At 34.5% G+C, this 12,354-nt stretch overlaps 1 protein-coding gene across 1 annotated transcript in view; it reads right to left on the bottom strand.

Moving 5' to 3' along the window:
* Positions 1 to 6,161, bottom strand: part of yata (N-terminal kinase-like protein yata) — a 39,176-nt gene extending 33,015 nt beyond the window's left edge. Inside the window, exon 1 of the mRNA XM_067263680.1 lies at positions 6,037 to 6,161. The gene's annotated coding sequence lies outside the window, so the exon portion shown is untranslated. The remainder of the gene's footprint in view (positions 1 to 6,036) is intronic.
* Positions 6,162 to 12,354: the final 6,193 nt, after the last annotated feature.

Raw genomic sequence — 12,354 nt, 5'->3', positions numbered from 1 at the left:
TGCCTACAACTGCTTTTAACCAGTTTGCTTGGATACTAAATACGTGACATCCAAGCTATGTTCTTTAATGCCTCCTTATTTGAAGTTTTTAATTGTATTAATACAACTGTTAGTGTGACATCCAAGCTAAGTATTTAGTATACCTAACAGGATGAATACCAGAAATCGAATGTTCTTCTTTTCTATGTTAAATCTGCAAAAACTATGGCATAAGCTGCATGCCCAACTAGTCTTTCTGCTCAAGTGTAGAGCACACAATATACTTCCTAAAGTGCATTACCATCAACTACAAGGCTTTTCCTTCGTGTCTACGAGGTGCTCTGAAACGAATGGAAAAATCTCCCCTCTTGAAACTAATTAAAGTAAAATGCAAATATTTGGCTGATGTTAAACTTAAATTATATGTTGCCCACCTGCAATTTGCCAAAACCTGTGACCCGACCGCCCTCTACGACCAACTTGGAAACCTGCACAGTATTGCGTTGAGATTTGCCCGAGATGAAAGAGCTAGACTTAACAAAAAATTCAAGTGGCTCTTTAGGGCAGCACGCAGGCAACAAAATCCAGCACAGCCAATCCAATTTCACAACTATATGGGGGAGATTGTTCCATCCCGAATTTCCAAGATACTGCAACAGGGGTCCAGGTATATCCCTCCGCCACAAGACATGAATGCTGCTAAAATGGTTCCAGTCACTCTTGCAGCGACCAGATTTCCACAAATGAAGCTCTCAATCATCTCGACGCTTGCCTCGGTGAGACAAATTTCCGTTCGTACAAAATACTGTCCTTGTGATCACTCTGGAAGATGTTACTTGTCAACATCCAGCACAAGGCTCCTAATTTCAGACAAAGACAAGAAATTTGTCCTATGCAGGGAGGAAGACTTCTTATGCAGGGCCAAGGACTTTCTTAACCAATCACACGCTGTCATCTTACCGGAAGACCCAACCCCATCTGTCTTAAGAAAAACAATGATGATAATCATGCTTCCGGGCGTTACTTCTGTCCTTTTGGGATGCCATGACCCCCCATTCAATGTTACTTGCCATAGGCTTTTCTTTGAAGCCAAAACTCACAAAGAGGGATCTCTTATTGACTAAAGGCCATTAAGGCCTTTAGTCAATAAGAGGTCCCACCCCACCTACTTCCTAAAAAAAGCACCTGCTAAGCTGCTGGGTGGGCTTCTTCCTTCCTCCTCCCTAGTCACAACCTCCTCTGTCACAGCTAAGGCAACATTATGCGCTACACTGGGTGGCTTTTCACCAGATACCTAGACCTTCTATAAGATAAAGATGTACTTACTTTTACTAATAAATTCTTATAACTTAAAATAATTTCTTGGTACATTTTTATAATTAAATTTACTTACAAATCAGACAATTTATAAGAAAATAATTTATATTTAATTAATCTAAATCTGAACACTTAAAATAGATGTTATTGTTAAGTGAATAAAATATACATAATTTACTTTTTTCCAATATAGTAGGATCTTGTTTTATGCAGGATTGTTATATGAGGTGGACAAAAAGTCCATAAAAACTTTAAACATTCATAAAAAAATGAAAGAATTACTCAAAATAAATGCAGTTTGTATGGCAAGTATTGTCAGCATGAGAATTTTGTTAATGGGAAAAAATTAGTTTCAAAAATCATCTGACATACAAAAGATTGGCACTGATATACAAAAGACAATGAACAGATGTACAAACAACAATGAAAATGACTTTCAGTATGATTTCTGATTGTGGGAATATTTAAATTTGAGTATTTTGATCAGGTCCTTCCACATTGTTGGAATTGAAAAATGCTGTTTGTTGTGAGGTAACATTTATCCATCCATCCAGATAGACATGCTGCACTCCGCAGGTATTGGTGTAGTCAAGGGCGTCGCCAGAGGGGGGGCAGAGGGGCAGTTGCCCCTCCATAGACATGCAAAAAAAATTATTTAAATGCTAAGTCATTTATTGCCCAATTTATAATTCCCGCGCGAAAAACCAAAGATGATTATGTTTTAATTAAAATAATCTTCTTAAGCTTCTTAAAATTTATGAATCGTTTTTATTTTACCTACATACAATTCATATCCTCTATCAATTTATATCAGCTTGCCCCTTCCTGGCCTATTGGCTGGCGACGCCCTTGGGTGTAGTTACATGGCTAAATTGTGTCATACCCTGTGGTGGAGGCCATATCAAATACTTGTCTAATATAAACACATTGGAAGTTATTTTCATTGTTTGCATTTCTTTTGTATGTCAACACCACCTAGCAGTGACTTCTGGAACTAATGTTTTTCCCATGAACAAAAACTCCTTACTGCTAACAATACTTATCACACAAGTTATATTTCATTCTGATAATTCTTCCACATTTTATGAATGCTTAAAGTTTTAATGGACTTTTTTCCCAGCCTGTATATAAAATGATGTTTTTGCAGATGGCAAATACATGTAGTTATGTTAATACACTCCTAGTGTCCTGAATTTGACTCTTAAAGTTAGTAAGCCATACTTCTCTACCTTCTAATACAGTATTCCAAACAAAGACATCTATTGAAGGCTTACTTAATGGTGAATACCCTGGTTTGTATGCATTTTTCTCCAATCTAATCATTTTCATATTTCTCCAATAGTGTACTCAAACAATAAACCAAGCCTGAATTACCTCTTTATAACCAAATGATAATGCTTAATTCACTATTGGAATTATCATTTGATTATCAACAGAAAACTAATAATGAATCCAGCATTCATATTTACAATAATTGGATTCATAGTTGTAATAAGTTACAGAGCACAGACAAAGATGTAAAAAGGTGTATAAGAGAAAACCTACATACACCCCATGGTTTATACCATGGAACTCCCATGACCCTGTATCATATAAGCTAGCAGCTTTCCGAGCACTAGTGACAAGAGCGTACATGCACTGCAGCAAGTTGCAAGATAGAAACGAAGAGTTGAAATATATCAATACGTTGGCTAAGCAATTCGGGGTGTACAGCAAGGCTTTCTCTAACTACAAACCACCAAACAACAAAAAACAAAATAGAAGAAAAACAGACGAGTGTACAATCATGGAATACAGAGCGCAACTAAATAATGTATACAAAAGAATAGGAGTGGCTACAAACAAAAAAATAGTATACAAAAGGAACCCGACAATATATCAGCTGCTAAGAGCTGACAAAGACGAGTCGAACCTAGACCTCATTCCAGGAGTGTACAAAATCCCGGTAATAGATAATAGATGACAGAACGAACTATACTACATGGTAGCAACAGGAAGATCCCTTAAAGAAAGACTAACCGAGCACCAAAGAGATATAAGACTCGAACAACCTAACACCGCCCTTGCAACATATATACTAGCAGACCAACAAGAAGTAAAGGCAGATTGGGATAAAGCAAAGCTCATACAAAAAGTATACAGCAAAAAACATCTAAAGTATGCAGAAGCATGGAATATCTTCAAAACCAGTTACAAAGGGCAGGCCATTAACTTCAGGGAAGCCAGCAAGATCTCATCGGCATGGAGAAACAGCGTGTTGTAAGGAAGAATAGGTAGCGGCAGATAAGAAAACCAGCTACAGCAGATATTTATACGAAACGATATTTGGTTCACAATTGTAGTACAGTAGAGAGTCGTTAATCGGAACCCCGGTAATCGGAACGATTTTCAGTCGGACTGTGTCGTGCTGAATCGAACATTTTTGATACTAGATTTACTTCTAAAGTATAATTTTCATGTTTTTTATATTTTTCAATATATTTATTTTGTTTGTACAAAATGAAGAAATAATTTTTAACGATACAATAGCCTCGATTATTATTATAAAAATTTTTGTTAGGCTTAAAATCGACGAAAATTCAACACGAAGCAACACGCAACGGAGAATAATTTGAACATCGGACAGATTAATATATTTATTCATACATAATCGGTAATCAGAACAAATCACTAATCTGTACAACCCCAGTCCCCAATTGATTCCGATTTTCGACTCTCTACTGTAAACATAGTAACAGGCAAGGAAATTCATGTACAGCAGCGATTTACAAGAATCATATGGGTGTTATACAAGTATAGTAGGTATAATAATGGATAAGCAGGTGAATCAGTTAAGTTATTGTGATAGATATCACAAATGAAGAGCTGGCATGAGTATTAGGATATATGTTTATATTCATTTTTATAAGTTTTTCTTCATTTTTATAAGTTTATGGTTTGTAAATCTTTGTGTAATGGTTTGTAACGGTTCTTGAAAAAGGTTATTAAAAATAACCGAAAACGTTTGAATGATAGCAAAAAACGGCTGTGTGTAAAAAGGTGTATAAGAGTCTGTGCTGTAAATTAACGCAGTCTTAGAAGAGTGTAAAGTAATAAGTTACACTGCACCTTTATTCCAGCAATTGATTTTTTTCAATGCTGATGTTTTCAACTTTATTTAAAGTTTTTTCTTCAGGCTAATAGAACTATGTTTTTGAAAGCTTTATTAGCCTGAAGAAAAACTTTAAATAAGATTGAAAATGTTAACATTGATAAAAATTAATTGCTGGAGTAAAGGTGTCATGTAACTTATTATGAATCCAGCATTATTTGATTATTAGTAGGGTACTTGTTACATAGTAATAATATCCCAAATGGTTCCAGATGACCATTTAGAATAAACCACAAATTTACATAGAAAAATGTTTTATTTGTATTACCTGCAGAGAGACAGTTCTTGTGTAGAATAAGACTATATTATATGTTAAATATCAAACATTTTTAAAATCTGTTTTTGTATTTTGTTTATTAATTTTTTATATGATAATCTTTAACTGATATTTTTGTAAAATTTAAAATTCTAATTACAGTTTTGATAAATTTCAAAATTTACGTGTAATATGAATTTTACAAAAATATTAATTAAATATTTAACCAATAATTTCATTAAATGAACAGTTTTTTAGTTAACTAGCTTCAACTTCATATTCTAAACATGCATTTGAATGTCCTAAAGAATTACAATTTCAAAAGCAATATATTTCAAATAAGAATATAAGATGTATAAAATATTTTAAAGTTTATCATTTAACAAAATCAAAATTTACAAACTCAAAAGCTTTTTAAAATATCAATGATATACTAAATGCATAATGCCTAAATTTCATATCAAATAAAAACAAGTAAAGTAATATAAAATATTAATATATAGTATCATCATCAATTCTTAGAAATCCAATGATAAAAGTAAACTGCATTAAATGTATGAATACGGTGAATGCAGTAGTCATAGTGATTTTTTAATCAATCAATTTTCCCCTTTTTTTTCTCCTCTCTGTTTTCGCCTGTGGCCACTGACGGGGTCTTTTTACCAAGCCAAGTTGATTTGACCAGGCCCACAACGGGGCAGCTACGTAACAAGAGACTGGATCCAACTTACCCAGGACGAATCACTCCCAAGGGTTTTCTTGACCCACATGGATTCATTCCTGGCTCTGCTAGAGCAGTATACTGACAACTTAACCACTCAAGGTTATAGTCAATTTGTTTAAAAAGCAACAGCTGCTTTAACACTTGTGTTATATCTTTTAAATGAACTGTCGATAAATAAGTATTTGGAAAACATTAGTAGTGTACCAGCATTACAAAATAAGTACATTTAAAGAAAATAATATGGTTTTTGATATATGTAGAAAAGATGAGAATTAGAGTTAAGTATTTGAATAGATAACATTCAACCTTCAATATGTAATATATGATAATTGTTCACATTCTATTGAGTTATACTTCATTCTGTTATGTTTACTCTTTAGCTGTTCAATAAAATGACCATGGAATGTTGTTTTATCAGAGTATGTTATCAATTAGCCATTAAAAAATAAAAGATAATTTAATGTCATCCATATGACTTCATTAATTTGGATATAACTTTAATAAGATTGTTTGTGTTATTAAATCTATTAATACAACGTATTTATTATTTTAAAAAATCAAAGAAATTAAAATAATACATATAATTAATTTACAGCAACGTCAACTTACTTTAAAAAATAATTTCTTTCTACTGTCTACTGTAAACAGTCATAAACATCTGAAAATTGTTCAACCAAACGTTAGTGTTGATGACGCCCTCTAAACATTCAATAAAATGAAAATTAAGGTATTTATAAATTTAACAATTATAATTCATTTATTAAAGATTATTAATGGCTAATGAATATATAATTTAAAAATAATATATATATATAAAATCATGATTTTTAAATTAAAAAAAAATTTCTTTTTGATGTTTCATTTGAAAATAATTATTGAAATAATTTCATTTTCTAAAATCTTTCAATGTTTAAAAATGTTTCCTCGGCAAATAACAAGAAAAAGTTCATAAATATGAAAAATTTTGTATAATAAGTCTTGTCAGCCGTGTATATACGGGGTTGACTTTTTTTTTTTTACTTCTTTCCACCCTGTGGGCACTAAGAGGACCTCTTCTAGAAGGCCCATTATGGGTTCGGCCAGGCCCACAATGGGGCGACCGGGTGGTGAGGGACGGGGCCCGATATATCCGAACGGACCACCCCCCGAAAAATTCCTGGGGATTATTCGACCCGTTCGGATTCGTTCCCGGGTCCCCCAGAGCGGTAGGCTGCCACCTTGACCGCTCGGCCATCCGGCCGATACGGGGTTAACTGTGTACAGAGGTTTGTTTGTTTTGTTAAATTACGAAACCGCAACACATGGGTGATCTGCCTAGGGCAGGGGTGGCGAACCTTTCTGAGCCTGCGTGCCTTAAAGTAAGTACACTTAGCTTTAAAGATGTTTACGTGTGCCAAAGTTTTAGACTTCAAATAACAATATTTAAAGAAAAACGAATATGCTTTAATTAGAATAAATGTACAAAAAGCTTATTGAAAAAAGGATGATTGAAAAAGACAGATGATCAATCGAAATCGTATATACGTTACGTGCCAGATGAATTCTCTATACGTGCCACTTTGGGCACGCGTGCCATAGGTTCGCCATCCCTGGCCTAGAGAATGCCTTTTGGGAGGTCTTTTAAGGGTAATTGGCCCCTATTCAGGCATTACAGACGTGGAGAAAACCCGGAAAACTTCACGTCCTGTTCACGTGACTAGCCCGCCCTGGCGAGGCGCGAACCCAAGACTGAACTACCACTATTCAGAGAACGGAACTGCTTGGCCACTGGTGGGCCAGGTACAGAGGTCAACTGGTCCGTTGCTTTCCATTAGTTCTCGTATTTAAATTTTCTTTATTTGTTTACTGTCATTGATTTCATCTAGAAGGCCCAAGTTACTGATGTAATATGGCCGCCATCAGACATACTGAGTAGATTCTATTGGGGAATAATGAAAATCTGCGGTAAGTGTAAAATTTTAGTTCATCTTGACTTACTATTTTCGAACTCAGTGCTAAACTTATTTCTGGTGTTTGTGTTTAAGCTCTGATAACTGAATATGAGATAAACGCACCAACGTTTTTGGGACACATTTCTTTGAAGAAAGTTATAGTGGGGTTAAGTGAGCCAAGACGTAGTTGGGTATAAGTGGATCGGTTCAGTTAACATAGATACCATGGTTACTAGATAAACTGGTTTGGGAGCAGAGCAGAATTTCCTGCCTAGAACAACTTTTGCTCACAAGCGTCTAGACCTAGCGAGCATTAGTTATAAATTATGGCGCTACGGCGAACAGCGCCAATGGCGGAACTCCATTTGTGATATTTTCTGATCACAGTTACAAATTATGAAATCGCTTGCGTGTCGCGTTGGTTACGGCAACACGACACGTGAGCGATCTGCCGACGGGAATGCATCCCCAGAAGACTTATGTAAAGCTGGCCCCTATTTAGGTGTTACTAACGTGAAGAAAACCCGGAAAACTCCACATGACCAGCCCGTTGGCCATGCCCAAACCCACGACAAACTAATTACCGGTGTTCTGTGGTTTTATCCATTCAGACACTTATTAATTTAAGAAAGTAACGTTCAGAAATGAAAAAATTCGAGTGGCAAGTGCTATATTCTATCTGTCGCAGTAATTAAGTGAATGCAATATACATTTTTAAAAAATTATATTTTACTTTATTATTTTGTAAAATTTTTGTCAATAGATGGCGCTCCGTGTAAATCAGCAAATTGAATGTTGATAGAAATTAGTTGATTTACAGAAATTCAATAAATATTTTGGGGTGGGATGTACGACATTATCTAAGTTGGAAGTATATAAACGTAACCTACGAGATTCACAGCAATTGATCGAACGGCCTAGGAATGTATAGCGAACAAACAAACATCTTCATTTATAAAAAAGAAAAGATTATCTGTCATGAATTTTTAATTTAAGTGTAATCGTGACTTGACAATGAATACTGACAAGAACTTTTACAAAAACAAACTTTATTTTTCGCAAGCAAACATGCAATGGCTCAGTATCAAGTAGTACTGTATCAGGAGGTCAGTCTTGTAAACTGAAGATTCAAGGTTCAAAAATATTTTTATATAGTAATTAATTTATTTCGGATGGAGAAATAATATAAAATTTTAATTGAATATATAATTTAGAATTAAAAATAATTGTAAAATCATTGACTAATTGACGAAAGATGTGTTCCTAACGAAGGGCATAAATTTTGCTTCAATTTTCAACGTGGGAACTTTCTTTAGAAGTGTTTTTTGCTTTCTCTTTTTGTTCGTATTGCTCGTTAATTAATATAAAGTATCCGTATTCATCTATTTTTATGCTGTAAAGAATCCGTGCGTTATTAAACAGAAAATATTTTTCGGTTCGGTGCAGAAGCAAAGAAACAGTTTTATCTATAGAGAAGAGAATTGCCGACAATTACATTTGGTTATTAGAATTTTATTTATTTCTGATATACAAGCTTAAAACTTCATTGAACGCACGTAATATACTAAAACTATTTAAAATTTAAATTTTTAACGAATGTAAAATGTATAAAAAGTTTGACGTAATTTTGAAAATTGTGTATTTCAAAAATTCTAAATACAGTAGAGCATCGATTATCCGACCCCAATCAACCGTCACATCGGTTAACCGACCACGTTCTAGTCGGCAAATTCAAATTGTCCGCTAGTGATGTGGCGCTACAATATTTGGTTATGTCTTGGCTACTTTAATATTATTTTTGTTAAATTTTTGCATGTTTTAGCTGGCAGCACTGGCTCGACCATGAAAGGGAGGCCAGTATTTAAACCAAGCTTAATTTTCAATTTTTCTTTATTTTTGTATTTATTTTGTGCAAAATAAAGAAATAATTTTTAACGATACAATAGCGACAATTATTATTTTAAAAAAAATTTATTAGGCTTAACGTCGATGAAAATTCAACGCGAAGTAGGTTAACAGCGATATACTAATACAGTAGAGACTCGTTAATCGGAATCCCGGTAATCGGAACGATTTTCAGTCGGACTGTGTCGTGCTGAATCGAACGTTTTTGATACTAGATTTACTTCTAAAGTATAATTTTCATGTTTTTATATTCTTCAATATATTTATTTTGTTTGTACAAAATGCAGAAATAATTTTTAACGATACGATAGCCTCGATTATTATTATAAAAATTTTCGTTAGGCTTAAAATCGACGAAAATTCAACACGAAGCGACACGCAACGGAGAATAATTTGAACATCGGACAGATTAATATATTTATTCGTACTGTACATAATCGGTAATCGGAACAAATCACTAATCTGAACAACCCGTCCCCAATTGATTCCGATTTTCGGTTCTCTACTGTATATTATACTAATAATATATTTTTTCATACTTTTCGGTTATCCGTTTTTTCAGTTATCCGACCAACCCGAGTCCCCAATTGAGTCGGATAACGACGCTCTACTGTAATACTAAATTAATGAATAATTTTTTTTCAAAATTAAAAAAAAAAGTAAGAATAAAAAGTATATTTATGAATTTCGATAACTTTTCACAAATATTTTCCAGTAATTTCCTATTTTAAATACGATTTCATCTATTTTTATATCTGAAACCATTAATGATTTTTAGATAATTCAACATTTAATGTTAAATATTATACAGTAAAACATTTCTTTTATCTAAAACGCCACTTACGATTACAAAATTTCAAAATAAATGAGTAATAATTGAAATTACATTTATCGTTACATGAAATAATATATTATTAACTAGCAGATAGGCCCGGCGTTGCTCGGGCAAAAGTAATGATAGCGAAGATTAAGATTATTACGTTATAGTCACAGAAGAAAAACAGTAATTTCATCAACAAACTAAATATTTTTAATAAAAGGTCGAATTTGAAAATCGAATATTGTAATATTGTTCGATTTTCACGACGTGTTCTGATTATATCGTTCGATTTTCATCGAATGTTCTAAAGAAGAAAAGTCGAGAAAAACCGAATTAATCTGTTTAAATTTGAAAATCGAATATGTTCTAACATATTACTTTTTTTTTTCCTCCAGCGCCCGTAAATCTTGCACGTCGCCTTCTCTTGTTCTCCATTGTTACTTAACACTTCTATTGATACTTAACACTTCCATTGTTGATGGAAGTGTTAAGCCTTAATCCTATCCCTCTCCCCGTGGGGAGAAATTTCGAAAAATCCCTTCTTAGTGTGCGTTTTTGTGACGTACCGTAACTATGTACCAAATTTCAACTTTCAACTCTTAACCGTTTGGGCTCTTAACATTTCCATTGTTACGTAACACTTCCATTGTTGACACTTCCATTATTACTTCATACTTCCATTGTTGCTTCACACTTCCATTGTGGATGGAAGTGTTAAGACTTAATCCTGTCCCTCTACCCCGTGGGGAGGAATTTTGAAAAATCCCTTCTTAGTGTGCGTTCTCGTGACGTACCCTAACTGCGTACCAAATTTCAACTTTCAACTCCTAACCGTTTGGGCTCTGTGCTGATTATTATTATTATTATTATCAACTCGTCTCGATTATATATATAGATTAAAGGGTGAATATTTATCATCTGAGATTTAAAAAAAAAAGACTCTTATACACAAGTATTATAGACATACACCAACCAGGACTTGGATTCAAATTTCTTTCTTTTATTTCAGAAAACTATGGTGAAATCTCAGCTGTCCTTTAGCATAATTTCATATACAGGGTGATTCACTAGTGCATTCAGTAGTTACTTCTGAAAGTCGTTGGAGATATGAAAATGGGACTAATTACGAAGTTTATACAGCAGACGGGGGACAATTTTAGTGACCTTGGATGACAAAATCAGCGGTTTTTCAGATACAGAAAACAATAGTTTTTTAAATTTTAAGTGGTGTTTTTGAGTCATTATATGAATTACACGCGACAAAAATTGCACGCGCCTTTTGTATTATGTCGCATTTTCTTAAACCTAACGGTTTTTAAGATTCCGGATAGTTTCTGCTAAAAATCTTATTTCTTTTTCCCAAAATTTGCTATGCTGGGAACTAAGTTTATCAGTTTTCGTTCTTTATCTTATCGTATCAGGTAGTTGGACAAGCAGCCTTTGAATAAATTGAATTGTTACTTTTTCAAAGGGACGGAGTATCTTTTTCATTTTTGTGTATTTATTTGTTTCCTTTATTTTCATGAAAACGAATTATTCAAATGGAGAATCATTTGATATGTTGATGGGCTTTGTTTTTGTTAAGTTATGGCAACGCATTACTTGGGCGATCTGCCTAGAGGGATGCCTTCTTTTTAAGGGTAACTGGCCCCTATTTAGGCGTTACAAACGTGGAGAAAACCCGGAAAACTCCACGTGGTCAGCCTGTCCGGGCGAGGCGCGAACCCACGCCTCAGGGAATGGAAACGCTTGGCCACTGGTGGGCCGATGTACAGTACTTTAAGTACGTCACCAAAATTATTCACGATCTGCAAATCTTTGTCAGTCTTTTTGGGGACGAATGAATGAAATGGTTTATTTTCAGCGTCCTTCTACTGAAAACATAAAAATCAGAATTTCGGAAAGTTTTCGTAAGATTAGTAGAGGTGAATTACGAAATGTATAAAACGCCATTCCTAGAAGCATAAATGCCTGTATATGCCAAGAGGTTTTTTTTTAAAAAACTTTTCGCTTCGTGGGCACTAAGAGGCCCTCTTTTAGCAAGCCCATTATAAGTTCGGCCAGGTCCACAATGGGGCGGCCGGATGGTGAGGGACGGTGCTCGACATATCCGGACGGACAACCCCGCGAAAAACTCCTGTGGATTTTTCGACCCGTCCGGATGCGAACCCGGGTCCCCCAGAGCAGTAGGCTGCCACTTTGACCGCTTAGTCATCAGGCCGTCTACATCAAGAGGGTAGTGTTTGGTACAAATGACGACACTTCAGGGCA

The sequence above is a fragment of the Centruroides vittatus genome, unplaced genomic scaffold (genome assembly GCF_030686945.1).
Source record: "Centruroides vittatus isolate TY-2023 unplaced genomic scaffold, ASM3068694v2 contig_18, whole genome shotgun sequence".
Lineage (NCBI taxonomy): Eukaryota > Metazoa > Arthropoda > Arachnida > Scorpiones > Buthidae > Centruroides > Centruroides vittatus.
Note: the sequence above shows the minus strand (reverse complement) of the source record. Positions and strands in the feature narration are given on the sequence as shown.